This window comes from Strix aluco, chromosome 5 (assembly GCF_031877795.1).
Source record: "Strix aluco isolate bStrAlu1 chromosome 5, bStrAlu1.hap1, whole genome shotgun sequence".
Taxonomy (NCBI): domain Eukaryota; kingdom Metazoa; phylum Chordata; class Aves; order Strigiformes; family Strigidae; genus Strix; species Strix aluco.
This window is the reverse complement of record NC_133935.1, coordinates 2,084,325-2,110,994: the sequence shown is the minus strand read 5'-3', so window position 1 is coordinate 2,110,994 and position 26,670 is coordinate 2,084,325. Positions and strand designations below refer to the sequence as shown.

Here is a 26,670-nt window from a genome sequence, read left to right as displayed (position 1 = left end):
TGAAAGACATAAACAATCTTGGCCTTTATTTCAGCGTAGATAACAAAGGCTCGTACATAAAAGGTTATATGAGAGGCATCTCAGGAACTCCAAACTTCAGGCAAGAAGCCAGTTTTATTTGCTTGAAAGTATTTTCTGAAACTTAGGTTAAAGTGCTGGGTGCAGAAGCTGACATTTCTGCTCTCCAGCTTGGGGAGAAGCCACTTGGAAAATATTTAGCATTTAAAAATACAAGTGGAATCCAGATGTATTTCCATCAACAGCTCCGTAGCCCATAAATATATACAACCTAAGCCAGTGCCTTATTTACGTTATTTTATTAACATTCTTTGCTGAGTGGGCTTGAATGGAGCACAATCTCTCATATAGAGGATCTAATTATAAACACAAGGGACAGAACCAAATAAGCAGTCTTTAAAGGGAAAAGAGTCTGGCAGCTTTGTTTAAAGTGTCCTTTAATGAACTTCTTTAGCAGCTTGTATCTTAGCAACACATTTTATTACATACCAGTGCGGGAGAAGCAGTTTGCAGATGGAGTTGCACACAGTAATTTATTTCCCCCCCCGCTTTTTTTTTTCCCCTTTTTTTTTTTTTTCCCTACTTCTCTGTGGTGACTCAACTGGAATGTGCAGAGTAGCTTTTCTAACACTGATAGCTCACTCGAAATCCCTGATTGGTTCATTTGTATCTGTTCTGTTTTGTTAGTTGATGAAAAAGGCATTTAGTATGGTAAATGCATAGTGATTTTGCTTGCTCTTAGAAATTCAGATATGACTGTTTTGAATAGGCATGGATTTAAATTAAAAACAACCCAAGCTTCTTTCAATGCACTTTTTTTGCTTGTATGGGTTCCACTCAGCGCTGGTCCTCGTTGTGCGCACACAGACGGGTTTCCAGATTTGTAGGTTATTTACTCTCCACTGTTACACGGGGTTGTTTTAATCTATCATCTTCCGCTCCTCTAAAACTAATTGGAATATTGCAGTGACAGGAACATTTGCAATCGTTTTTCTTTCTTCTTAGACAAAACCTGGCACTTAAACTGCAAATATATAAAAAAATAACTGTTGTTTTACAACCAATTGAAATATCACACTGCCGTCACCCCTTCAGATGACCTATAGTGCTTACCTTTGTTGAAAGAAATACTTTTTGTTCTCTTCATTGCTAATTGCAGACCAAGTTCTGCTTGTATATTTTGAGTGAAAAAGTCTCTGAGTAGCTTTTTTCAATAGGGTGTGTTGAGGAATGCGGTACTACTGAAGATGTGTATGAGCCATAGAATCTAGACTTCATTATTTTTTTCTCATAAATTAAAGGGAAAAAAATGCCTTTTATGACCAAACTAAATGCTATTCAGCTTAATTTACATTTTCTGCTGGCTAGGCAGGTGTAAATCCAAAAATATATTTCCCTGGAGTTCACTGGAGTTACCCAGAGTTTGCACTGGTGTGATAAAAATCAGAATCTGACCAGAGGGGGGAAAAGCAGGTGAGGATAGGGCAGAGGAAGGCGGTCCAGAGTGTTAGGAGAGCCCACAGAAGATGGAGGTTGTTGGCTTAGAGATACTGCTCTTGGGGATGGTTTCATTAAACTCCTGTTAAGAGCTAATATGTTAGGGGTTGATATTAAAAAGACAAACCCCATCCATTTCGTAAAGTCCATTGATATTTGCAAGTCGACAGGAGATGGTTTTTGAGAGAGATTGACTTGTTTCTTTTCTTAACATTAGTAAAACGTACATGTATTTCCATTAACTGGCAAACTGTTAATGTTTCTTGAGTCAGTTCAAAATGGAAGTTTCTTTTTGCTCCAAAATATATGTGGATGGATGGACGGATGGACGGATGAATTTGACTCCAGTTTTCTGTTTTCAGTATGTCAGGTGACAGTCTGCCTGTTGTCCCCTTTGGATCTGCAATATCTCAGCCTTAGTAGGAGCTTAAAAGAAGTCCTTTGAACTTTAAAAGCAGAAAGTGTATGACAAATGGAAGAGTAAAAGACACAGTCCCACCTACCTTTAAAACGCTGTGATATTAGACCCGAACCAGAAGGAAATCCTCTGAAGCCAAAAGCGATTAGGTTGCCATGTGATTAACTTACTTTCTTTCTTTTGCAATTCAGTCCACTGTTTATTAACTTAAATTGGATTGAAAAAACTCTAAGCTGGGAGAATGCATCAGAATCTTGCACAATCACCGGGATTAATGATGACAGCCTGAACTGTCGAACAAGCTAAATCATGAAATTCACAATATTGCGAGCCAAAGGGTTATATGTTTTTCTGCAGCTGTATTAGCCATAACAGAAGGGACCGGCACTTTCTGGTACAATTCATGTCCTGTCATGAGAAATAGTATTTATGCCATGCACAACATTTGGAGACCATGTCTCAGGGTAATTTTTTGTGATGTGATAGTGCTGGGAATATTTAAGTGAGGTGTAAAAGCAGGAGTTTTAACATATTTAGAAATTTCCTTCGCAAACGTTGCAGTAACAGAGAACAAAATGAAGATCTTAATTATTTTCCGAGACGTTTAGGAAGCAATTAAAAACCTGTGTATCAGATTGGCCAAAACAAATCAACCGGCTCCAGTTGTTCATTTTTCCTTCAATAAAGAAAGAAAATATTGGTTTTTCCAGAAACATGAACATTTCCTGAAACTTCCTTAACCCTCTCAGCACTAGCACTGCACCTCATTGCAGAAGTACTTTTACTAAGGAAAACTTAAAGGAACTTCCATCCCCAGATGAAGCAAAGGCTCATTTATAAACAATGAGAGCAGGAACAATAGAAAGCTGAGTGCATTCTGCATGAATAATATAACTGAGGGTTGTGAAAAGCCTATGATTTTCGTATGCCAAACTCAGTGTGGGAGTGCAGCATTCAGCTGATTTTTTCGACTTTGGAGATTCATCTCTTCTCCCCCCCCACGTGTATGTGCAAACATACACACAGAGAGGACTAGCACTGATGATTAAAGAGGGAAGTCATCAGCAGCTCCTTTGCAGTGATGTTGAGACTCGGGTGTAAATTCATAAAACTGATGGAACTTAGGTTGAAATCTAGGCCAACGCTTAGCTTTAATATATGCCTTAGGTAGGTGGAGGAAAGGCCGAAGACCTGTTTTAAGAATAGAGTTTGAGTGTCTGTGTTCTTGGCTGTGAGTCTGATTTTGTTTGCATTTGTGAGTTTTTATGTCAGAGAGCTTATGAGGCCTTCAGTGTGAACTCATATTTCTGGCACCTTTAGATATATCATTTTTATTTATGAGACTAAATCTGGATTTAAGCTCTGGATTTCAGGCCTCTTGGTTGAAAAATTTTGGCTATAGCTGGTTATTTTATCTTTTTTTTCCTCTTGCATTTTCTTAACTAAAGTCGTTCTCCTAAAGGTACTGGACTGTAAGCAATCTGGATCTGGGTCTGTCTTTGTCCTGTGTGCATTTAGTGTTTGGCTTAATGAGATTCAAGTCCAGGACTCCCAGACCACAAGGTAATGTGAACAGTGAGTAATAAATTGAAGGCAATAGTAGCTGATGTTCTGCCATAGCAGTGGCAGAATAAACTTTCCCCAAAACTCATCTTTGAGTGTCTTTGCCAAATGTGTTACAAATATAGAGCAAGCAAGCTGGAATTTTCCTGGCTTAGGCTGACTGAGGTGGTCCATTCCATCCACTGTTATGGATTTGCTATCCTGTAAAGATGTTCATAGTTTTATAGAAAATAATATATATATATATAGTTATTTTCCTAAAGTTGAGTTGTTGGGGTTCTTTGCAGTTCAGTCTCTGGTAGCTCTTTGAAATTGCCACTTATTAAATTGAGTGCTCTCAGATGGTAATGGTGGATTTTGTAAGACGATCCAAAGTCCTGAAAGCTGGACTGAAATCCACTAATGTATTTCCTGGAGATGTTTCTACCGTACAGCACCTTTTAGTTCTACTAGTGTTAGCTGGGCACAGTGGTGAGCAAAAGCTTTGTCCTTAATTGCAATTTCCAGTAGTCTTCCATTTTGCTTCACCATTTGAAAAAAACTAAAAGGAAGCAAAAGTTTTGACATCGGTCGGACTAAGATTTCCTAGTTTCGTTGGGGTCAGTTGAGCTGTGACTGTTGATATTTCCCGAGCATCTGGGCCAGGTGGACATAACTTCCCCCAAAATCTCCAAACTACTCTGTATTAAAAAAGTTCCTAAACTGGCCAACCACTAATAGAACGTTTGACTTGATCCCTAAAATTCTTACTCTTTCATTAAGCTGGTTTCAGCCGAAGCCACTGTTAGTTTGCCTTTGGTCTTTCTCTAAAGACTGGGGTTAAACCTTCGGGTTTTGGTGTCACTTGCAGTTATTGCTTTAAAAAATAGTTTAAAAAATGTTATTCCAGAACAAAGTCTGAATAATAACTAGCTGAAAATCACTACATATTTACTTAACAATTCACTATTGCTTGAAAATTATCTTTTGATCATCAGATACATATGTATTTGTCAGCTGGGCTGCTGCAACCTATCATGTAAATACATAAAATTTTTTTAAATGCATAGTTCTCACCAGATTGGACACATACATGACCTGAAGTTTATTAAAATGCAGATTCTTGACACAGCTGATCTCAGAGCTCTTCTAGTCTGTTGGGTTATTATCCACTGAAGGAATTTTACCTTCCCAGGGTAAGGATCCGTTAGGTAGTAACTATTTCTCCAAAGTCCTTACGCTATTTTCACCTTAGAAAAGCTTGAAATTAGCATTAATGGAGTACTGGACTTGTGTGAGAATTTGGGTTGATATGCCGAATGTGCAGCGAATCTGTCTTAAAAATTATTTGGTTGCTTTACAAGCCTGTCCAACGTTATTCTGAGAGAACTGTCTGCTGTCTAGACTAAGCATCCAAAACGATTTTTTTAGTGGAAATGGCTTAGAAGGAGAAGTAGACACAGAGATTTACGTTTCAAGGGCCGGATTCTGCCAAACTCAAAGGTTTTGGCATAAGCACCCTTACGTATTTTAAGGAGAAAAAATCCACTCCACCTGGCAGAAGAGGTTTACAGACCATGTGGAGATCAAACCACTCAAAGACCATGAGGAACAGGAGTAAGAGATGATATCTAGAACAAAGGGGGTAAAGTCTAAGCTTATGGGTTCTTTGTGGACACACCAAGGAGGCCCCAGTATTGGGATGGGAAATCAAGAGGGATAGGTGGAAGTTTGGGATGGGAAGATGATCGTCTTTCCCAGCTCCCGGTGAGGGGGAGACTGAGGAGCTTCTGTGGAGGAACTGCTAGCAGCAGGTTGTGACTGTATGTGTACCTGGAGCTGGCACAGGACTGAGCTCTTTCCTCTTCCCACATTTCCTCCTTTCCCAGAAGAAACAGAAGCTAGACTAATTAGCTAATGATGATAGGCAGAAATTCTGTTCTGCAAGTTTGATGCTAGACGGGGAGTTAAGATGAGGATTGATGTTCCTGTGCGCAGTTTTCAGTCTTCCTCTGTTTATTTGCATGAAGTTGATCCCTTCTTGCATGGAACAAACTTTTGCTGATTGTGTACCCAGGAAATGTGTGGGGAGCTGAGTTTTAAAGTGACTCAAATAAGTAGACATTGGAATTGTCAAAATACAGTGCGTTTTTATTTCTTAAGGCTAATGTACTCTATCTTTTTTTAATTACCAGCTCTAACTGGAGGTGTGATTGATGTTCTCTACTGGAGTGTCATTACTAGCCTTTCTATTTTCAATGTCTGTGTTAAAATGTTTGAATAACCCTCTAGTTAGAGTTACGATGTCTCTGCTCAGTGTAGTAATTTCAAGTGAAATAATTTAATTTTAACCTATTCTTAACTCCTAGAATGGATGCGTTCATATTACCAAGAGGTAATATAAAGCTGATCTAGCAAAATGTGTGAGGGACTCCCTCCTCCTTTTAGTTTAGGTAGGTGAACCCACCTCAGCTTTCATTGGACAAGTAGGAGAATAGATCAGCGTTGTCTGAGAGATGTTGACATCTGGTCCTATCACTTGCCATGACTAAGATTATCTAATGTGGATGTTTATAATGCTCTCTGAGTAGTGCAAGTCATCATACAGTGAAAACTGAACTTCCACTAGCCAGTGGTAGTTGTATTGGCTCCCAGCTGGCTTCCTGTCTTTTCTGCATGGCTTGGCTCCTTCACCCTGAAGGATTTTTTGGTTGAAACACAAACCCGTACTTTCTTGTGGTAAGAGATCCTTTTCTTTAGTCTCTTGGAGTTCAGAGGAAGACGGTGGCTGTGCCCCCATCAGTGAGTGGTGCAGTGCAATGGAAGGAGGTCTGGAGAGCAGAACAGTTGGTGCTGAGGACACTGTACACATCCTGACGGTTCAGGCTAGCTCTAGTCTGGTCCTGGGGATTGTTCGTTACTACGTGGAACATGTTAAGTGTGCTCCAGAAGTGTACTCTTCTATTGAGTTTAATTCAGAAGGAATTCACTTGGGCTACTCCAAGATGACTTTGTGATGCAAACCAAAGGACAAGATCTGCTTTGAGCAGATCGCTGGGTGATCCGCTTCAGAAGCGAGCTCTTGATTTGGAAGTGGTAATTAATGTGGGTTTACCCATTAGGTATTACTTGCTGATGGGTTCCTCTTGGCCGTTAACACAGCACTACTCAACTCCAGCCCTTCTGTCTTTATAATGATATTACAGGCCATGATCAGAGGGGAGAGAGGAAAACAGTTGACCTCCTCATGAGCATGGGTGTATCAGCTGTATTCCTCTGTATTCTGCGTGCTGGAGGGAAAGGGGATGGAGAACCAACTCCTGTTATCTTTTCCCACACTATTTTGAGGGCTAGAAATGTTTTACATCCCTGAGCTCTGGGCCTTTTCAGGTCTAATGGAATTCTGGAACCCTACTTAAAGTTTTTATTTTTTTATTTCCGATATAAGACCTATACCTCAATATGGCTGGGAACAGTGTCCCTCAAGGAGAAAGTCTCTTCCATGGCATGGGAGTATCTCGGGTTGCAGTCTGAAATCGATTTGTGCACGTTAACAGAAGTTAGCATCTGTCCATTTTTGTTACTTTGCTTGGATATAACATTAGAGGGACACTTTGGAACTCCTTATATTTCTTGAAGAAAACTTCACCAATTCGCTTTTTCAGTAGGAGTTATTGCCTCTCTTTTCAGTTTTCTAATGTTTGTAGGATTATCCAGTACATGAGACCCAGAAAAATCAATGCGATTCATAAACACAGTTGAAACTTATTTGGCTTTGTTTACTCTTAACGTTTTGCTCACTATAGAAAAGTAAGCAAACATAATTGGAAGAAAGCATGCTAGTGCCATTCTTTAGTGTTAAATAATATTGGCTGTTATAAAACAAGGGAACAAATGAGTAGTCTTCCAATATTCCTTTTTGAAAAAAAGTAGCATTCTTTCACCCCAAACTTTACCACTGCAGACCTTCAGTGGTACTAAGAGCTGTGTAAGTAGCCTGGTAGGGGATTAAAATGCCAGTGGTGCTTCCTCTTGCCAGACTGGGGACTGTGTAGGGTCTAACACTGACCTAATGGTGTGAGGGTTGTGCCATAATGTAACTGCCCGCTCTTTTTCCCAGCAGATGCTCGGATACCACAGGTAGAGTTGACCTTATACAATTCTCGCCTGACACACAGTCATGATTTCATGCTGTCAGGATGTTTTTCAATGGCGTGACACTCCTCCTCCACAGTAATGAGTCTGCATAGAAACACATGACTACATCACACAATTCAATGGAGAACTGGATGCTGAGGGATTAGTGTATAGTGGTGTGCTCAGTGTGTAACAAACGTTTCTTTAGAACTCGTGAGACACGTGATGTGTAAAGGTAAATTATACCGTGGTCCTCTTACTACAACTACAATAGAAAGGATGGTTGGGTCTTGTGTTAGCCTCAAAGAAGTAACAAGAAGAATGAGGTTCTGGAACAACTTTCCAATAGAGAAAATGGAAGCAAACAACCGGTCTCTTAATATCCAGGGGAATCTGTGACATGCGAAGGCGTTGAGGAGCCTTGGCTGTCTGCAGGGGAAGAGAACACATAGCAGCCCCTTGTTTGTGAGCTATAATGTTTGGAACTATTTCTGCAGGATACAGAAAAAAAATGTTAAGGGATGAAAGGGTAACTCACCATGTTAGCCAGTCTCTATTTACCACATGTGGGGAGTCACTTCCAGCTGTTATAAATTTCCTGATGCACAGATGCTTTTGTCACATTAAGAAAGTGATTTCAGAATTATTTTCCGTTCTGGTTCTTGCAGCATCAGTCACAGGAGTTAGTAACTTGAATGCAGAGATTTTTTTTTTTTCGAAACAGAGGTTGCTGGCTTAGTTTGTAGGACAGAGTTGGTATTCTCACAGTCAGGCAGTTTCTGGCACTTAGTTTTTCATTGTGATTTTGGTACCTGGAAGAGCCATGAAACATTTTTGCAGAGTGCAGTGTTGCACTCTGATACAGGGAGGTAAAGAGAGGGCTCCCTGCGCGGTCAGAGATGGAGGTGACAGTTTTAAGTTCTTTTTTGCTGCCAGGAAGCACCAGAAGATGGCATGGTTTGTACAGATGCATGCTTGAAAGTGAATGAGTGAGCTTGTGAAACTGCTGTTAACAATCTTGGGTAGGGTGTTAAACACTGTCATAAAGAAAAGCAGCAACATGCAGTATTTTAATCCTTATTTCTTCTTTCTGCCAGTAAGGGACAGCAGTGAAGTCCGGCCTACCCGCCTATCCCTTTCTGAGTTTGGATGGCCCAGAAAAGGGAAGGGAGAAGTGAAAAGAAAGCAAGTGTGATGTAATCTTAGTGCAACATACACAGAAAGGTCAGCCTGACAAACAGGGCTATTGGCGGTAGCTGGAAGAGACGGCACCTTCTCTCAAGAATTCTGACGTAAAACTTTCTGTATTTCCTCTATATCTGTCAGTTCAACCCCAAAAGGCACAGACTTACCCCTCTCGCTCTCCCCTTCTCTCCCCTCAGTCCCCAGAAAAAATGCCATGAGGAGCACTGGGAATTAAGATACTATTTTACCATCTTCACAGCAGTACCAGTCTGCTAGCTGTGGAGATTCAGGGTGTAAAAGTATTTGTTTGATCTTAACAATCCTAATGTTAGAAAAAGTAGGAGCGTATTTTAAAAAGCTGTGGTTGTGGGGTTCTGCGGTATTAGCAGGCTCTGCGTGGCCTCCCGACGTGTTCACTGGAGGAGAGGAGGAGGCTTCCACACCTCACACTGCCCCTCTCCACGCGCCGGGGTCCTGGCTGCCGTCCAGCGGGAGGAGAATTGGTGGAGCTTTGGCTCTTTGAGTCCCCACAGCCTCACCAATGCACATTATCATCTGATTTTTACAAGTAGAGCCAGAAGTGTATTTGTTTTCTCCCATGGGAGGAAGAGGACAACAGGAAGGCGGCTGTGTGTGATGTGGAGGCACAAGATGCTCTTAATTTCACTTTAATGAACTGAGCCAACAGATAAAACACTTAGGTTATTTTTGTGTGTGTGTGTGTTTGAAAAGCTCAAACAGGGAGGCTGCTAGGAGTCCATGATGCATGTGGGCACATTCGAAAGGAAATTTTTCTTTTGATCAGATATAGGAAGAAAAGGATTGCCTGTGCTTTACTGGACCCAAAGTTTGCTTTCACGCAGCTGAAACTGGTGAAGGTTTTTACCAGTTTAATGAAAGGGCGCTTCAGTGCAGCAGTTCGAGATTATGGACTAATTGGTTACTATTTCTCTAGCCTGCTAAAAGTGTATAAAACTACAGAAATGTATAGGATTATACAAATTCTTAGCTAAAAATTAATTAGTACAGATATGAACTGTACCCCCTACCATAATGGTTTCAGCATGTGACATGCTGTGGCTGATAGCCACTGCATTGTAAAATTCGTAGAAAAACTGTGTGGTTAAGGTTGATAATATAGAGTTGCTTTGATTCTTGTTCTTTTTATCATTGGCTATCCAGACACTGGTACTTCCTTTTTCAGGGGAAGTTGAGTTTAACTCTGTGACTTGGTCTTTTATGAATTTTTGAGGCAGAGAGCGTGATACAGAGTCTAATTCCAATGTACGCCAGGAGTAACTCTGTAGAAGTTGGTGGAGTGCTGAAACTGCTTTCAGACTGACGACAGTACTGACAGGGGTACTTGAAATTTGCTTTTTGCCATCCTGGAGGCTTGTTTCTGCAAATGGGACATTTGAATGTACAGGGATATTTGGGGGATGGGTCATATTTTCTGCTGGTTTAAAATTTTGTGAAATCAGTACATTTATGCTAGTGGAGAACTTGGCTCAGTATGAGGAAAGGTGGGATTTTCACAGAGCTATCATAAGTGCACTCAGATAACTTTGTTTTGTACCTCCTCAGGTGCTGCCTTTGTTTTTCTGTGGTAACTCCTGTGTTCTGATGCAGAGATACACATAAGCACATTGAGTTGCGAAGGTGTATGGTGTGGATTTTCATGCTAAAGTGGGGGGGTGGTGGTTTACTTCACAAAGAATCTGTGTGTATGTAGAGGTGTAAATAGGGAGTGATTGGTTCACCTTGTTGACCACAGCCTTCGGGCTTTGGATAATTATTTCAGACTTATTTGGTGTAACTTATCTTAACTGGGTGCTCAGACTATCTGTTAAGGATGCTGGAAGTCCCTGGTGGTTCTCAGGTTAGAAAAGCTGCCCAAGTATTTTCACAGTCTGAAAGAGCTGAAGGAAGTTTTGCTTGCTTTTTTTTTTTCTTTTTTTCTGGCTTTATTGGACTAGTTAGAAGTAAACATTGTGTTGGATCATTCTGGAATTTTATATCTGTGCAGTGTCATGTGAATCAATTTGCAGATGGGATGCTTCTAAGTATAAAGAGTCTATAGATGATGTAACAAAATGTAATTTTCAAACAGAAACTACACTAACCACAGCGAGGGGAGGAAACACGGTGCATGTACAAAGCTAACACTGCAGGATTACAGGCAGAAGCTTGTAAGGAATAGAGGGAGTTGGGTTTTAAATGTAGTTCTATATCTGTAGTTGCATTGCCTCTCCAGTATGCTCTCTGCTGTATTCCTTACGGCATAAGGAGTAGTGCAGTTAAGTGCAGCTCTGCTCTGAGAAGTGTCAGTGTGTACAGCTAGACTTTTCTTGCTCAACAGATCTGCTTTTTGCTGTGTAGCTTAATGATGCAGCATTGGATTTTCAAAAGCTCTTGACAATGGCCTATACTATCTCTTGCTGAAGTCAACAGGGGTTTTACTATTGACTTCAGCTGAAGCAGACTAAGTGCTTCTGCAGTGAGAGCTTTTGTTGAAACCTATCTGTAACTACAATCCCGTGTGTTCGTTGTCCCAGAAAGGACTGATCACAGCAGCACCTCTGGTCCCTGTCCCCAAGCCCTTGATCAGTGAAGTTCCTGTCTCCAGTGTCAGCCTTAGTCCAGCAGCCCCTGGGGTTTTCTGATTGGGGAAGGACAATAGACAGTAGGACTGGTGCTCATTAAACTTCCCTAAATTTGTAGGAACTGCCCAAGGAACCTGTTCAAAAGTGACTTTTTTTCCCAATTACCTTTACCATGTTCTTCTTTCCTCGCCAGATGTAGTCAGTGTTGCCATCACCAGTAGAGACTGGGCCAGACCCAAAGCCATTTCAAAATCAATTGAAAGGTCCCTGGCATTCAGCCTGGATTCAGTTCCACTTCTTTACCAGTTAGACTAGTTCTCACTGCCTTCAGTGGGCTACAGATCAGTCTTGCTGTCCTTGACAGCTGAGACAATATGGGTTTAAAATGGGGAAAATGTATTTACATTCACTCTTGGAAATCCCCAAGGGTCTGAATGGGTTTGGTTCAGATTAAGAAGACCCCCAATTCTAAAGCCAGAGGTCAAGCGGTGACCTGGAAAGTTTCAGATGAGGATGAAACACTGGGGCTGCAAAGCAAAGGAAAGCAAAGAGAGGTTTCATCTGATTGGGAACTTGGAGTCAGAATTAATTCTGCAAACAGACGTTTCCAAGACAAGTTATGCATGTGTGGAAATGGAATTATAATAGGTGTTGTTTTGCTTCTTTAACAGACACCGCAGGAAGCTTTCCGTAATATTGTTGACCTTCAAAACACTTCAGAAACATGGCTCAGTTGAGTCAGGCTACCAAAATGACGTGGGTCTCAACTTGCTGTGAATGCATAGCTGTGGTTGTTTAGGCCTAATGGTCCTATGGCATTTTTTGCTTTTTTAAATCTATTGTTCTGTGAGCATAAACTCTTTGGCAACTAGGTTTTTGATGGGTTTGTGCTTTATCTTAGTGCTTAAGGAAGAGGTGAACTCTCATTCAAGGTTTTGCAGTGACAGGGGCATCCAGAGGTGTTCTCAAATATTAATTCTCTAATGCCTGTTGAGGGGTGGTCTGTGGTGCTTGACCGTCAGTTGGGCCAAATACTGAACCTCATGGTTTTGTGAAGCTTGCTGGTAACTTAATATCCTCAGGATGTCTTCCCTTCTGTCTAGTTTTATTAAAACTGTACAATAGACTTAAAGTAACACACAAAGGTGTAGAATTTTGTATCACTTCCTTAGAAAATGAGCTTTAAAATGGTTTTATTAAAATATTTTTGATACAATTTTTTTTTTTTTTAAGCTCAGTCTTATCTAAGAGCTTCATCTGCTCTCCAGTGGGAGTGGTGGACTCTTCAAGCTGAAAAGGTGCCCTTGCTCTAAGTAGCTTGGTGTTCTTTCCTACTTAGCAAGTCATAAGAAGAATCTTTGCACCCTTTTCAGCACTAGTGAACAACATTTCTACTTTCCCATTTATTTTGGTAGGCAGCAGTGGCATTTAGTTGTCTCCAGGAAGGGCTGAAAATCTTGTAGGATGGGGCTTTGCCCATGACACCTGCTCCAGGAGTTTCTGGCCATGACCCTGCTCCCTCTAATGGGAGTAGAGCTTGGCTTTTGTTCGTTCTGTGTTGCTGCCACCAGATTGTGCAGCTAAAAGTATATTTTGCGTTTTTAACTGGAATTTGCACAGGGAGGTAAAATTTAAAAATGGAACAACTTTTTCATTTCCCCTCAGGGGTCTAGGTAACAGCTGTGGGGATAAGAGCGGCTGTAGGAAACCCCTCGTATTGACTGGGCCAAGCACCCTGTTTTACTCCTCTGCAGAGCTCCAGGCTGGCTTTGCTTTGCAGAGGAGGCCACTCTAAGAACCTCATGAATGAAGCAGAAGTTTTCTGGAAACTGTAGGACTTCGGTTTGGTGTTATTATTTGGATGCCAGCCAAAGTGAAGGCACAGTTGTAATGTGTTGCAGATACAGGTCTGAAAGACTGTTCTTCAGAGAGTTTACTATCTTTGTCCTCCATCTAGCAACTGACTGAGTAAGGGCAGCAGAGCAGCTGACCACTTGGTAGCCAGGTAAAAGTTTAATTTAATTGTGACAGTGACAAAGAAAGGGAGGAACAAGGAGGTATAGAAGGGCCCCAGATTTGATGTGATGTGGAAAGAATATTCTAGTGGCTGGGTTGTCGGCTTGTGTCTTTGGAGACGTGAGATCAGTTCCTTGTTTTGGTGGTTTCTTCCTGAGTGTAATTTAGCCGGTCCATTAAGGCACCGGAGCCTTCTTTCTGAGTTTTAAAATGGAAGCAGAAGATCGCTCTTGTTTCAATTAATCACCATAATATACTTTCAGAATAAATACCTTCAAGGTTGCTGAGTATCAGAATGCTGAGTAGTCCAGTTGCAGTGTATATACATTTATACATATAAATGGTATAACTGTAATTTTGCCATGGTCATATAAATACCTGAATTCAAAGTTATCTAAATATCTAAATTCAAAGATGCACAGCACAGAAATCCCAGAGAAACTGAGCTTGTTCTCTCTTTAAAATAAAAAACAAAGCTCTTCTTCCCTTCAGAAGGTACAACCACACAGCTGTTGGCTGGTTTATTTCTGTCATCAGTCCTGAAATAAGATTTGAGGAGAGGTCTGAAAACTTGGTGGACTAATTGAGGTCAATATATTGTCCAGAGCTCTTTGTATCCTCATGCATTGGGCAAGGGCCAACTGAAGCTAGGAGAAATGTTTTCATCGTATCGCAGACTCATTTGTTCTAGAAGCCCCAGAAAGGAGCCCTGTTGTCACAAGAATTACAGTTCTTGCAGTCACTGACATCAGTGACAAGACTTCATTTTTCTTCAGCAATGACACAGTTATCAGAAACGTTCACAGTTTTGGGTACTATTTGAAGTGAGGATGTGGTCACCTTTTACCTTGCCATGGCACAATGCTCCTGCAGTGATGTGATGAGCCACTTTAGGGAGCTGATTCAGCCAAAGCTAACCTTAAAAAAAAAAAAAAAAAATTTGTTTCCCCCAGGCTGTGTTTTGGCTGGAAAGACCTCTGTGCAGGATTATGGCTTGCCATTCAGCCCAACCTATTCTTTACAAAAGCAGAACTGGGCTGTATTTTTTTTGCAGCACATGGCACACAGATCAGCAGTGTCATGTGTAATGTAACGGCAACTTTTTTACAACCAGAAAACACGTGACATGCCTGGTATTTTACTGATAGGTTTGCAGTGTGCCACAGAGTGAATTAATCCCACGGACCTGTCATATAAAATCTTTCCATTTGTTTGCTTTCTTTCACACAATGCTCTGTAGCAGTTAACTAAAGACTATTTATAACTGTGTTAGTAACTAATATTAAATTATGCTTCAATTTTTACATGAATAATCACCAAAAATTCAAATGAAGAATATTATCTATACTCTGTCTCCCAGAAATAGAGATTTTCTTGTATACATTGGTGCAATCAGTGTGGTAATTTACAGTTGTGGAGACCTTCAACAAGTCATGCAAAATCCATCGGGCGTTTTTTGATGTTAGAGTTTTAGCTGGAAATGTGCTCGAGCTGACAGATGTGTACTGTGCAAGCTCTTGTTCCTTCCCACACAGTTTCTTTGTACTCACTCATCTGTGAGCTCTCCTCCACAGCATCAGTTCCTTCTCAAAGCCACAACAGCACCAGTTCCTTAACACACCTTAGGTTAAGTTCATTTCGGATGTAGTGTGTGATCCTCCACCAGAGAAAGTTTGATTTTTTTAAAATTTTTTTTTCAGTGATTTACATTGTTGAAAGGGTTCCCTGCTAAATTTCTTGAATCTTAACCGTGCATTGTTAAGTAGTGTTAAGACACCAAGTCTACGTAAAAAGCATGCATTGTCTGGAAGTTCTGTGATCTGTTGAAGTGTAATATTGGTCTCGTGGCTTGCTTCATAGACTTTATTTAATTTTTGGTAGGCTGGAGACAAGGACTTCATGGCCAAATTGAGGTCCTGGTGAAGTTTTGTCTCTGCTTTCGTAGTTCTGGGATGAAGCTTTCCGGTAGGCGCCAACCACACATCCTAGTACCTCTCTGAGCTTCAGTTTCTTTCCAAGCATATTCTGTTTGGTGATAGCATGAGAAATTGATTTTTCTGCTTCCTAGCTGGAACGAGCAGGTGAGTACAGTTGGTAGGTTGAGCTATGCACTCAAACTGACACTAACATCGCTGTTTAGAAAGCCTTTTAGATACACACTGCATCTCTAAAAATGGATACTTAGCCTGGGTGTTGGAATTTAGGCACTCCAAAGAGCAGGATGGTCATAGTCACATCTGTCCACTGCCTGAGTTTTTACCTTGTTTGTGTCAAACATCAGGAAGGGGATGGGTGCCTCACACTCCTGCTGAGCTGCAGGGAGTTGAGGATGTGTAGTACCTCTTAGGAAGTGCCTTACAGAACCAGTCTACAGCCTGCCAGGCAATTTCTGTGCTGTGGTATGGGTGACTCTTGCATTTAGTGGAGTGCCAGTGCCTCTTGCAGCGCAGAGACAGGCTTCCTCAGAGATTTCACATTCCAAAACAACTGTTTTAAATGAAGGTAGGGGAAAACAGGTACAGGGCTGTGTTTTTTAGGAATTTGAAAGTCATCTTCACAGAATCACAGAATCATCTTGGTTGGAAAAGCCCTTGAAGATCATCCAGTCCAACCATGAACCTCACACTGACCATTCTCAACTCCACCAGATCCCTCAGCGCTGGGTCAACCCGACTCTTCAACCCCTCCAGGGATGGGGACTCCCCCCCTGCCCTGGGCAGCCCATTCCAACGCCCAACAACCCCTTCTGCAAAGAAATCCTTCCTAAGAGCCAGTCTGACCCTGCCCTGGCGCAGCTTGAGGCCATTCCCTCTTGTCCTGGCGCTGGTTCCTTGGCTCAAGAGACTCATCCCCCCTCTCTGCACCCTCCTTTCAGGGAGTTGTAGAGGGCCATGAGGTCTCCCCTCAGCCTCCTCTTCTCCAGACTAAACCCCCCCAGTTCCCTCAGCCGCTCCCCATCAGACCTGTGCTCCAGACCCTGCACCAGCAGGTCAGGTTTTTTTATGTCTGTATTCAGCTAATTTTGATCATCTTGTCACATTTTTAAATCTCCCTGTTTACTGTTTGCTTCAGTAGCCTCCAGGTGCTTCTCGTATGTGGAAAACTTGGCAGTTATGAATGTTTACTCCTAATGAGTTGCCTTTTGTGAAAGCGCATTGATTTCCAGATCAACATCACAATCTTAAATGGCCTTTGTAAACTCAGTTATAAGTAGCTGTTTGCAAAGTTCAAAGACTAAAAAATTAATTAAAATCTGAGGCGCTTTCCAGTATAAAATATTTAGTTGTTTTCCTTCTTCTTTGTTAGGAATGTCAAACGTTTGTTCTAAATTGGCAACTAATGGTAGCTGCGAGTTAATTTGGTTATTGCTTTTTAAGGCGCTGCTAAATATTCAAATACAGTTCCACTGTTACTATAACTATGGTCTTTTCTGCATTTGCATTTGTAAAAATAGCGGCTAGCGTTTTGGAGCAGGAGTTAAGTGACTGCACATTTACTGATGACAGCATTTTGAGGACATGTGTTTCTGTTGTGACACAATACAAAAAGTTGGCTGTTGCTTTTCCCTGAGAAAGCTGTTGGCTGCATACATGGAAGTGGTTGGATTTAGTTTGGGAGAGAGTCCTCAAAAAAAAGCGGAAGGCTTTGAGGGGCTGATCTTTCAGGAACCTTAAAGATTTCCAAGGGCTGTATGGGTACGTTGGGGAATAAGCTCCAACCTTACTTCAGTGTTAACTGCGTGTCTGTGGCAATTTGTGCTGTATGTTGTGCAGTACTGTGGGTGGAATAGTCGAGTTCACTTCAGTTCAATAGCATCAGTACTCTGGAAGTGCCTTTTTACCTGCCTGAAACTCCTTTCCAGAATGTGCAGATCTCTGGGCCACCTTAAAGTCCCCAGTAGGAAGGTCACCTATTAAAAATGTGTAGAATGGTGCAATTTTTAAAGGAAGAAGTTGTATTAATTTTTTTTAGGGTGGAGGAAAATCATATATTTGCAAACGTAATTTCATTTCTGGGAACCACATTTTAATTATTTGTATTAAAAGAGCTTCCAGAAGCCTGTTAGGGGGCTCTTTGTGTTAACCCAGGCACGGAAATGCATCAGAGAACATTTTTGATCTGAAGAGCTTTCAGTTTAGACAAAGACACATTATAATCCCACTTCCACAGACAGGCAACTGAGGCACAGAGGTGTTTAGCAAGGCAGCCAAGGTTGTGCTGGAAAGTTTGCAGCAGAGCTGGGGGTTTCTGTGTCTAGTTCATCAGTTTGCCCACAACTCTGCCTTGTCTTTCAATCAGCGCCTTCTACCACTGAAATCAGGTGTTTCTCAAGAGCTCCTGAGCAGAGTGGCTGTGTGGACATCCTCTAGATTGCTGCTCCCCTGCATTTCTGCTGGGAGCAGTCTGAGCCATTCCCCTTCTTTGTGGGCACCAGCAGCGGTGGCTGTGTTAGGCTGAGAGGCAGTACAGTGCACGCGTCTGCTCACCTGCTCTGGCTCCTAAACGAAAGCATTTGGAGTGCCAAATAGTCTTCCTAATGGCATTTTCTACTACTTTTGTCGCAGTGTGAAATAAATGAAAAAAGCCACTGGCCTCTCCAGACAGCCATAACAAAAAAATGAGAACAAAGCTTCATTTTTTATCCTTGCTGAAATGTTTATTTGAAAGCAGCACGGCAAGGTGGAATAGTTTGATTTGATTAGCAAGTCTAAATGTATTAGCAGCAAGACAGAAACTATATTACAATTAGTGATAATTAGTTGCACTGATTACTTCAGACTGCAATACTGTTTGACAGATGTTTTTCTGTGCTCGGGTATTGAAATAGGAGGGTGCTTTACCCTTGTGGTGGTTCTTAGCTTTCCTTCTGGTGATATCTTGGTCTTGTCATTGTTTGCTAACGAAGTTTCCACTGTGGCTACTGTAATTTGTGGTGTTGCAAATACAAATACTCTTTTTTTAAAAGTAAAGTTTAAACTGGGAAAATAGTGATGTGTCTGCCCGTATGGATGCTTGACAGCCCTAGAGAAGGCCTCTTGTTCTCCATGGAAACAGTTACAGCCCAGCCCATCATCCCTGCTACTGCCTATCAGCCCTGTCCTTAAAATCTGATCCAAACCCCCAAACCCCACAGGAGTCTCTCCTTTGACTGCAGAAGGCTTTGGATCAGATGCCTTCAGGGAGAGAGAGGAATCTAGTTTCTCTGTCCAGTCAGCTCTCAGTCTCTGTAAAACACAGTAGGGACGGCTGGCGTTGGCAGGATTAGCAGCAAAAAGATGCTTCTTGGGGTCGGATTAAGTAGAGTAAAACCCCATGGGGGACCATATCCCCCAGGGAGGAGGTGACCTCTTCAGCTGGCTCGCTCAGGCCCACCTGTGCAGAGAAACGTGAAAACCTAACGGCCATTTTCACACGGAGTAGCGGGGAGGAGAATGAGCATTCGGGAGGTATAGTTCATGTGTCTATAAACCCTCCCTATTCACTGCTTTGTTGGTTACAAGGTCCTGAAACATTCCTGTGAATTACTGCTCCAAAGAGAATCACTTTTCAGATTGGGTGTCCTTTTTTGTAGACGTAGGTTGCTCTATCAAACGATGACTGTGAATCCTGTGACACAATCATATTCTCTAATTTCCAGGAACTGTATAGAGCTAACCCCACTGGCTCAGCCTCATGATGATAAACATATTAGACTCTGACAATCATTCTGTTCCTTAGGAATAAACTGATACAATTTTGGATGTCTTACTTTTGGTGTATGAGCAGTAATCCCATTATCAGTCATCCAGAATAAAGTGCATTATGGTATGTATTAATATAGACCTGTGCACCATCTGTGAGCTGTTTGGGGACAGATAAGCTAGAAATATGAATTTGTACAAGCCAAATGTTTCTGCGTTTCTCCTAAACATACATCTTACATTATTGCACACGTGTTTTACTCCTTGTTTCAAAACAGTGGTTTACAGACTCTACAAAGTACTTCCGTCCGTTGGCAGGTCACAGCAAAAGGGATCATTTAAATGTGTGACACAGTTACTTACTTATTAGTGTAGTAGCAAAAGCCAGAGGTTGAACATCTGGAATTGAGCATGAAAAATATTTGAAGATTTCTGGACAACTAGCTCTGAAAGAAAAGTCTTGGTTGCTAATACTGCATGACCAGCCACTTCATGCCTATCAACTCTTTTAGAAATATGTGTGTATTTCCAGCCAGGTGAAGTTATGAGTCAAATTTTGATTAGAAAAAATAAAACGTAGACTCTGTCTTACCATTCTAGAGACAAGATGTTTACATCCTTTACCACTAAGGCCGTACCTCTGGATGTTTCATTTGGCAGGTATTCCTTGTCACTGCTCTGGTAACGTTGAGCATTGAAGGATTTTCCTGTATTGTGACATACTGGGGATATTCTGGCTGCCTTGTACCTTGTACAGTTCTCCAGGTCTGTTGTTAGCTTGCGGTGTAAAATCAGGGTAACTGTACAGCAAGTAAGGAAGTATCAGCTAACCTATGTTGTCAGGAAACGTTAGGAGAGATTTATTTGCTGAGTTTTTTCTCTGACGGTGGGATCCTGCAAAGCTCTGAGCACCCTTGGTGTTTGGTGACTTCTCTGGCAGTGGGACATTTCACAGGGGAGCTCAGCACCTGGCAGGACTGAGCCCAGAGCTTGCAGTGAGCTGCAGCAGGAGCAAAGTGCCAGCTCTGCTCTTGTTCAGGGAGAAAACAATCACAGAGGTTGGGAGAAGTACACAAAATGTGAAATGAAATAAATTTGAGGAGTACATAAGAAACAGGGAGTGGGGGAGTGTGCAGAAGGCAGGAATGATGGAAGGAGGCTGACTAGTTGCAAGCCTGATGGCAACTGTGCCACAGTGCTCCCTCCCGCAGTCGCTGCCTCCCTCCGTGCGCCCTTTCCCAGTTGGGAGCCTTCCTTCAGGATTACAGAAGTTGTCCCACTTTTTGTCTTCCAACTTCCTTTAATAAAATGACTTTGCGTTTACACTTCTCTCTCTTCCTCAGATCTCCAAGCAATTAATAAGCACAAATTAATACCAAACTCCCCAAGCCCTTGTTGTAGATAAAGCTTGTCCCCCTTTCCTCTGTTCACAGGTAGGTGAGGTAGAAGGTGAGGCTAAGTGATGTGATGAAGGTCGTGCTAAGAGTTTGTGGCAGAGATGGAAAGGGCTGACTTGTATGCGGATCCACAGAGGCATTTTGCAGCTAATAGCCCCTTGAAATCAAAAGCTTATAGATATGTTTATGGATCTGGACCTTATTTCTAACAGCTGCACTGTCTTTGTGGTATCTACCTAGTCAGCAGAAGAGACTTCACTGAAATAATTATGCTCATGTGGCTTTGCAGCTGTAGCAAAGAGGAACTGCACAGTATCTCTTTAAATAGTCTATGAGCTTTCCTGCATGTTCCCAGTGCAAATGGAATACTTTTCTCTAGCTTGAGTCTTCCAGGCTTTTAGTTAGCTGGGCGACATAATGAGCTGAAAGCCATCTGTGAATGCATGGCTTCCTTGGAGCATTTGTATGTAAACTACAACCTCATGACAGCAGCCCATAGAAAACTTCCTTTACTGAAACTGTAGAAGGTGGCATATTTATTGGTCAGCTGAAACAGGAGGTTTAAATGAAGGAGAAAAAGGGTAGGTTATATAAATCTTGTTACGAGGATCTTCAAATATGGAAAAATTGGATTTGCAGAATTAAAGGTAACTTAAAATGAGGCATTAGAAAAGACATAAGGTAACCTTCTGGCTGTCTTGTTCTATCTGTCTTGATTTTGGCAGTGCACCTGCACAGGCCATTAAACTGATTGTCTCAGGATATATGCTTGAGATGGAGTAAACTACCTGATATTAATTTAAGAAGAGGTGATAATGGTATCACGCTGACAGTGTACATTTGTAGTGATCAACCCTGGCAACTGTTTCTTTGAAAGCTCTGAAACATAAGAGCATGAATTTTCATTAATGAAAAAAAAAAAAAATTAGAGACATGCCTAAAAATGAAATTAGAGACAGCTTTATAACAAGCTATTAAAAACTGTGTTTTTAAAAACCATTACTTGGATTCTTGCACTGATCAGAATGTTGTATTAAGGGCCTGTCGTGACCTGCTGTACTCATTGCAGGAAGCTGGTAGAAAGCCTGGAGAAACCAAATCAGCTGAGCCCAACTTCACAACCACATCTTTTCTTAGTTACTTGGCCAAATGACTGTCCATCTACCACTCAAAACGGTATCTTAGAAATCAAAGTCTGAAGTGGGATTTGAATTTCATCGCTTGATTATGTTATATTAATTTTTGTGCATACATATACGTACATGTATTTTGAGATATATATGTATGTAATCTCAGCGTGAGCGTAAAGCTTAGAGTCAATGCAAATTTTTAAGACTTTGAAGCTGACTTACAGAACACCCTTAAAAATAGAGGCCCCAGCTGAGTTATTTTAAAATGTGTAATTTTAAAATATAAAGGCTTTATTCTGCATCCCCAGTGATGCTTCTAAGAGTCTTTTGCCAAGAGGAAGTAAATGGATATGAGCATAGCAACCCCAGATAGCTACTGCCTGAGACAACTAGTCAAAAGTAAAACTCTGAACCCATCTAGACACAAACTGCTGTCGAATGGACAATGAAGCTCACTTAAAACAATACAGGGAATGGTTTTCCCTTTGCTAGTGTGGTGCAGTTGTAACAGAGTTAGTCACCACTTGTAGCCATAATAGATAAAGTAATTTCACTGTGTTTTGAAGCTGATAATGTTTCTTTAACTACAGTGTTACAGGTCATACGGTCTTTTATACAGCTGGTCACCCTCAATAAATCTGTTTTTAAAAATCATTTGGCAGTTGTGGAATATATGACAAGTGTCTTATTAGATCTAATCTTTATATAAAACATACTTAGCGCTATTCACTCTATAATACTTGCCCTGTTAAATTTCAATTACTATCATAGTTAGGAAATACTGATTTAAAGTGCCTTTCTAGGTGGAATGGAATGGTGCCTATTATTTAAAAGAGCCATTTTTCTTCTACTTTCTAGTGTTTTTTGAACCCAGTGTCCTATGCTAGGTCACACGGGGTAATGTCACAGATGGAATGAACGCAGACATAAGCTGATGCAGCCAGGTGCATTATGATGTCAGTATGCAGCTGTATTAGAAAATTGAATGAGGCCTATATTCAATGTAGATTTATCTGTCTGTTTGCAAAAGAATAAAAATCTAGAAGTGTCTGAGGTTACCTCTTGGAGCAGACGTTTGCTGCTGGTCACGGATAGGGAATACTACACTGGCGATTATTTTCTGGAGCTGGTTCCTGCTGTGCTCAGGATTATGACCCCAAGGTCATTAGAAATGATGCTGTTGTGTTTTAGCACTGCAGACATCCAAGCGTGTATCCAAAAGACTTGAGTATAATAAAACATTTGCAAAATATAGCTGTGGTTTATATATTACACCTGAGCAGGTGCTTTCTGGAAGTTGTGCACTGGAAACTTGGGCAAATTCCCTCTCCTTTTCTAGGACAGCAAATCTGCAGGTTTGCTTTCCTAACACAACGGAGCAGCATAAACATCGCTGGCTTCAATTTCCTCCTGAACCTCTTTAACTTTAATCTTGCAGCCTCCCGCCCTCTCTCGCGCTGTTTTCCGGTTATCAAGCAAGTGCGGGGCGTCACTTGGCTTTTCAGAATTTGAGTAGTGCCGTTGCTATGAATCGTTCCGTTTGTTTGGTACCAGCAGAAGTGATCCAAGTAGCAATTTGCAAAATCTGATTTAGGATTTAACATCACTTTAAACAAATTAATTAGTGCCACTGTTGAGGGCTCTCAACTGTGTATGTTCATATTGGTGAACTTAGTGCCATTGAAAAACAAGATAGCAACAATCCAGCCAAAACAAGGGTGCTTTTCTGTGACACAGAGCTGTGTTACAGACACCCAGTGCTGCAGCGCATCCGCTCCTTCCTCTTCTGTTTCAATCTGACTCTTGCACCCTCTGCACTTTTCTTTCTGGAAGTGAGTTCCTCAAAATGGAAGCTGTAGTAACGTGCTGCTGTCAGTAATGGTCGGTGTTGCACAGGTGATCACACCTCCGTGATTTCTTTGGGGGTAGTTTTCTGTGATCCTGCTATACATTCATTCATAGAACGTTCCGCTTCTTTTGTTCTGCAAGGAATTTTCTGCAAAAATCCACCTCATTTGTGACCAGAGCTTCGTTAATGACAGCAACCAAGTTTGCCTCTGACGTAAGTCAGTGAATTTAACTTGGGCATAAATTTGACACATCTTTCCAGTACTTTAACATTTTAACAGTGATACAAGACCTCTGCATGTTTAAGGGAGTTTTGTCCTTTCATCAGTTGTAGGAGTGAGGGGTCACTGCAGCCACTGTACCTCTTCTTTTCTGCAGGGTCTGAACTTTGCAGTCTCCCAGGCAGTAAGTTGTTGCTGTTTTACTTGCGAAGAGATCAATGGAGAGATTTTCAGGAATCCCCAACACTTTCCCCCACTCTTGTCAGTGGCAACCCCTGGCCACTCTGGAAGGTGAAGCTTTGTGGCAGGGGTGAGCACAGCACCCCTTGTCTTGAGTCCCAGGATAACGTCCCAAAGGACTAACCAGTGTCAGTGGGCCGTGGCTAAGGCACAGTTTAGACGCTTTCATGCTCTGAAAATCTACCAAAATCCAATTGGTAGATCTTTTTTGGAAAAGAAGAACCTACACTTCATCTCTGAGCGTCTGGCTAGTGACTGTTGGACTAGATCATCTTCAAGGTCTTTTCCAACCTAGATGATTCTGTGATTCTGTGAAAAAGTGGAATTTCTTGAATGTGTTGAAATAAGGTGCTCCCGGGCAGGTTGCGTAGCTGTGATCTGGTAGCAGCCCATCCTCGCAGGGTCCCTGCTCTGGCGTGCCCCCCACCTGAAAGAGCCCCACAAGAAGGCCCCCGTTTGCCAGACATCTCGGAGTTTCAACTCAGATTCTGTTAATCTTTAACTGTAACTTCTGTAACTCTTTAATCATTGCTGAGTTAGGCAGCCATGAGATCATTTGGAGCTTCACGGATGGGGCTCCCTCTCTTTTGAAGGAAGCTTGTTTGCTATGCCCCTTTTTTATTCCGTTGGCTGACAAGTTGGCATCTGCTGAGAAACCCTCTAATCTTGGCCGGTGTTGGTCAGCCATTTGCTCAGCGCTGCACCGAGAAGCTGCCTGCATAGCGCACATCAAGCAACGTGCCAGTCTTTATCCTTGTCAGCATTATGCAAATCCTCAGCACTGATGTTAATGCCAGTTTGGTTTTTATAGCCTGGTGACAGCAACAGCCCTCAATATTAAATACAAATATACATACACAGTTACGGCAATGATTACTCTAGATGTTCAGCTAGTCATAATATTTGCACTTGGCGTGATAAGGAGCTTTGAATGATAATAGCACTATAGTAGAAGCTTGTTAAAGTGACAGTAACCCTGGTGTCATTATTGAGTGGTGCACTCCCGCTTGCTTTCCTACAGCTTTCTCAGAGACTCTACCTCTCCATTTGTAATGTGTAGCAAGAGAAGGTGCTCTAGCTTGGATACTATTTGAAGTCCTCTGAGCTTCTTTCAGAGTTTCATCTGCTCTAAGACAGCATTGAGACTTCAGAGTGAGCGCAGTCATTAGGAATCTTTTTTCTACGTAAATCTTGTTTCATTAAAATAATCCAGTCCTGATGCAGGATAATCGAGTCCCAATAGATGCTGCTTTTATATACTAACAGAAAAAAGGCTCACAGCCTCCATCCAGCTTCTTTAAATGGTACCAGCTGCAAAGGGGAGCAAATAAAAGCCATGCTATCCTATTATAACAACATTTTGTGTTTTGTCTTTCTATTTTGGTTAAGACCATAACGCGTCAGAAGAATAACAGCAGCGATCCCAATCCCTGTGTCTTTTTCCAAAACGCAGCCATGCAGACTGGCTTCTATTTTGGGAATTCCTGTGGTCCCATACCGCTGTTGGGTCAGTAAGACCCAGGACGCTTCTGCTGTCAAGTGAACAGAAGCAAGCTTCCAGAATTTGCTGGCAGGGTCAGTACTTGGGTGCAGTTGCACCCACGGATGCCATTCAGTAAACCCGAAAAACCAGTCCCCCATTTCCCAATGTTCTGCTCCCCCTCGGCATGGGCTGGTCAGAGTTCTCCTTGTGCTTTGGGATCTCTCTTGGCTTCCAGAACTTTTAATGTCTCGTTCATGCAGGGTTGTCTTTCTGCAGTCACTGTTCCGGCCAAGTGTGTCAGCACACGAATTCCCCTCTTCTAAGGGTTTTTTGTGTGCATGGCTGTAAAAACTTGGTCCATGCTGTTCTTGGGGAACATTTAGCATATAATAGTATGTACTGACTCTTGGGATTTTGGAAAGGGATGAAAAGAAATATGTTTCAGTGGATGAAATCTTTTAATAGCTCTGCTATCACGTTCAGCTTCTGCCAACAACGTGGTGTGAGGATGGTCTGCAGAAACAGTGAGTTTTAGGACCCTCCACTTTTGCAGTTTTGCATCATTCATGTCTGCTGGCCCTCAGGTTGACTGACTGAGTGCTGGACAAGCGAGGGAGGGAATCACAGAATCATCTAGGATGGAAAAGACCTTGAAGATCCTCCAGTCCAACCATGAACCTCACACTGACCGTTCTCAACTCCACCAGCTCCCTCAGCGCTGGGTCAACCCGACTCTTCAACCCCTCCAGGGATGGGGACTCCCCCCCTGCCCTGGGCAGCCCATTCCAACGCCCAACAACCCCTTCTGGAAAGGGATGCCCGTAGTGTAGGGGGGCAGACAGGCTGGGGGAGGCTGGGGGCCACAGATTTGCTGGGTGGTAGGCCCTCCTGCAGCCCAAACCAGATTTCAGAAACCTGCTCATGTGCCTAATCTTGAAAGGGTTGCTTTGCTCGATGGTTTATAAAACTCAGGCCCTTTAATCAATGCAAATCTTACACCCCAAATAAAGATGCAGCCGGTAAACCTCTATTACTGTGTATAGATTTTGCTTCATCTAGCTCCTTGCTTGACAGCCCATACAAGACTTGCAGCTTTCATGTATTTATTGCATGTAACTAGTCCTCATACAAAGAGCCAAGTGAGGTCTAACCAGAGATCTGTCTTGCCAGAGCTTCAGCTTCCAGTCCTGACCAGTAACGATGGTGTAGAGGTTGCTCCCTGGAAAAAGAATTTAAGCGTATGCCTGGAAACAC

The 26,670-nt window shown here is 42.0% G+C and overlaps 1 protein-coding gene across 3 annotated transcripts in view; it reads left to right on the top strand.

The window, feature by feature from the left end:
• Positions 1 to 26,670, top strand: part of PHF21B (PHD finger protein 21B) — a 171,472-nt gene that overhangs the window by 9,815 nt on the left and 134,987 nt on the right. The gene's annotated exons all lie outside the window — the stretch shown is intronic.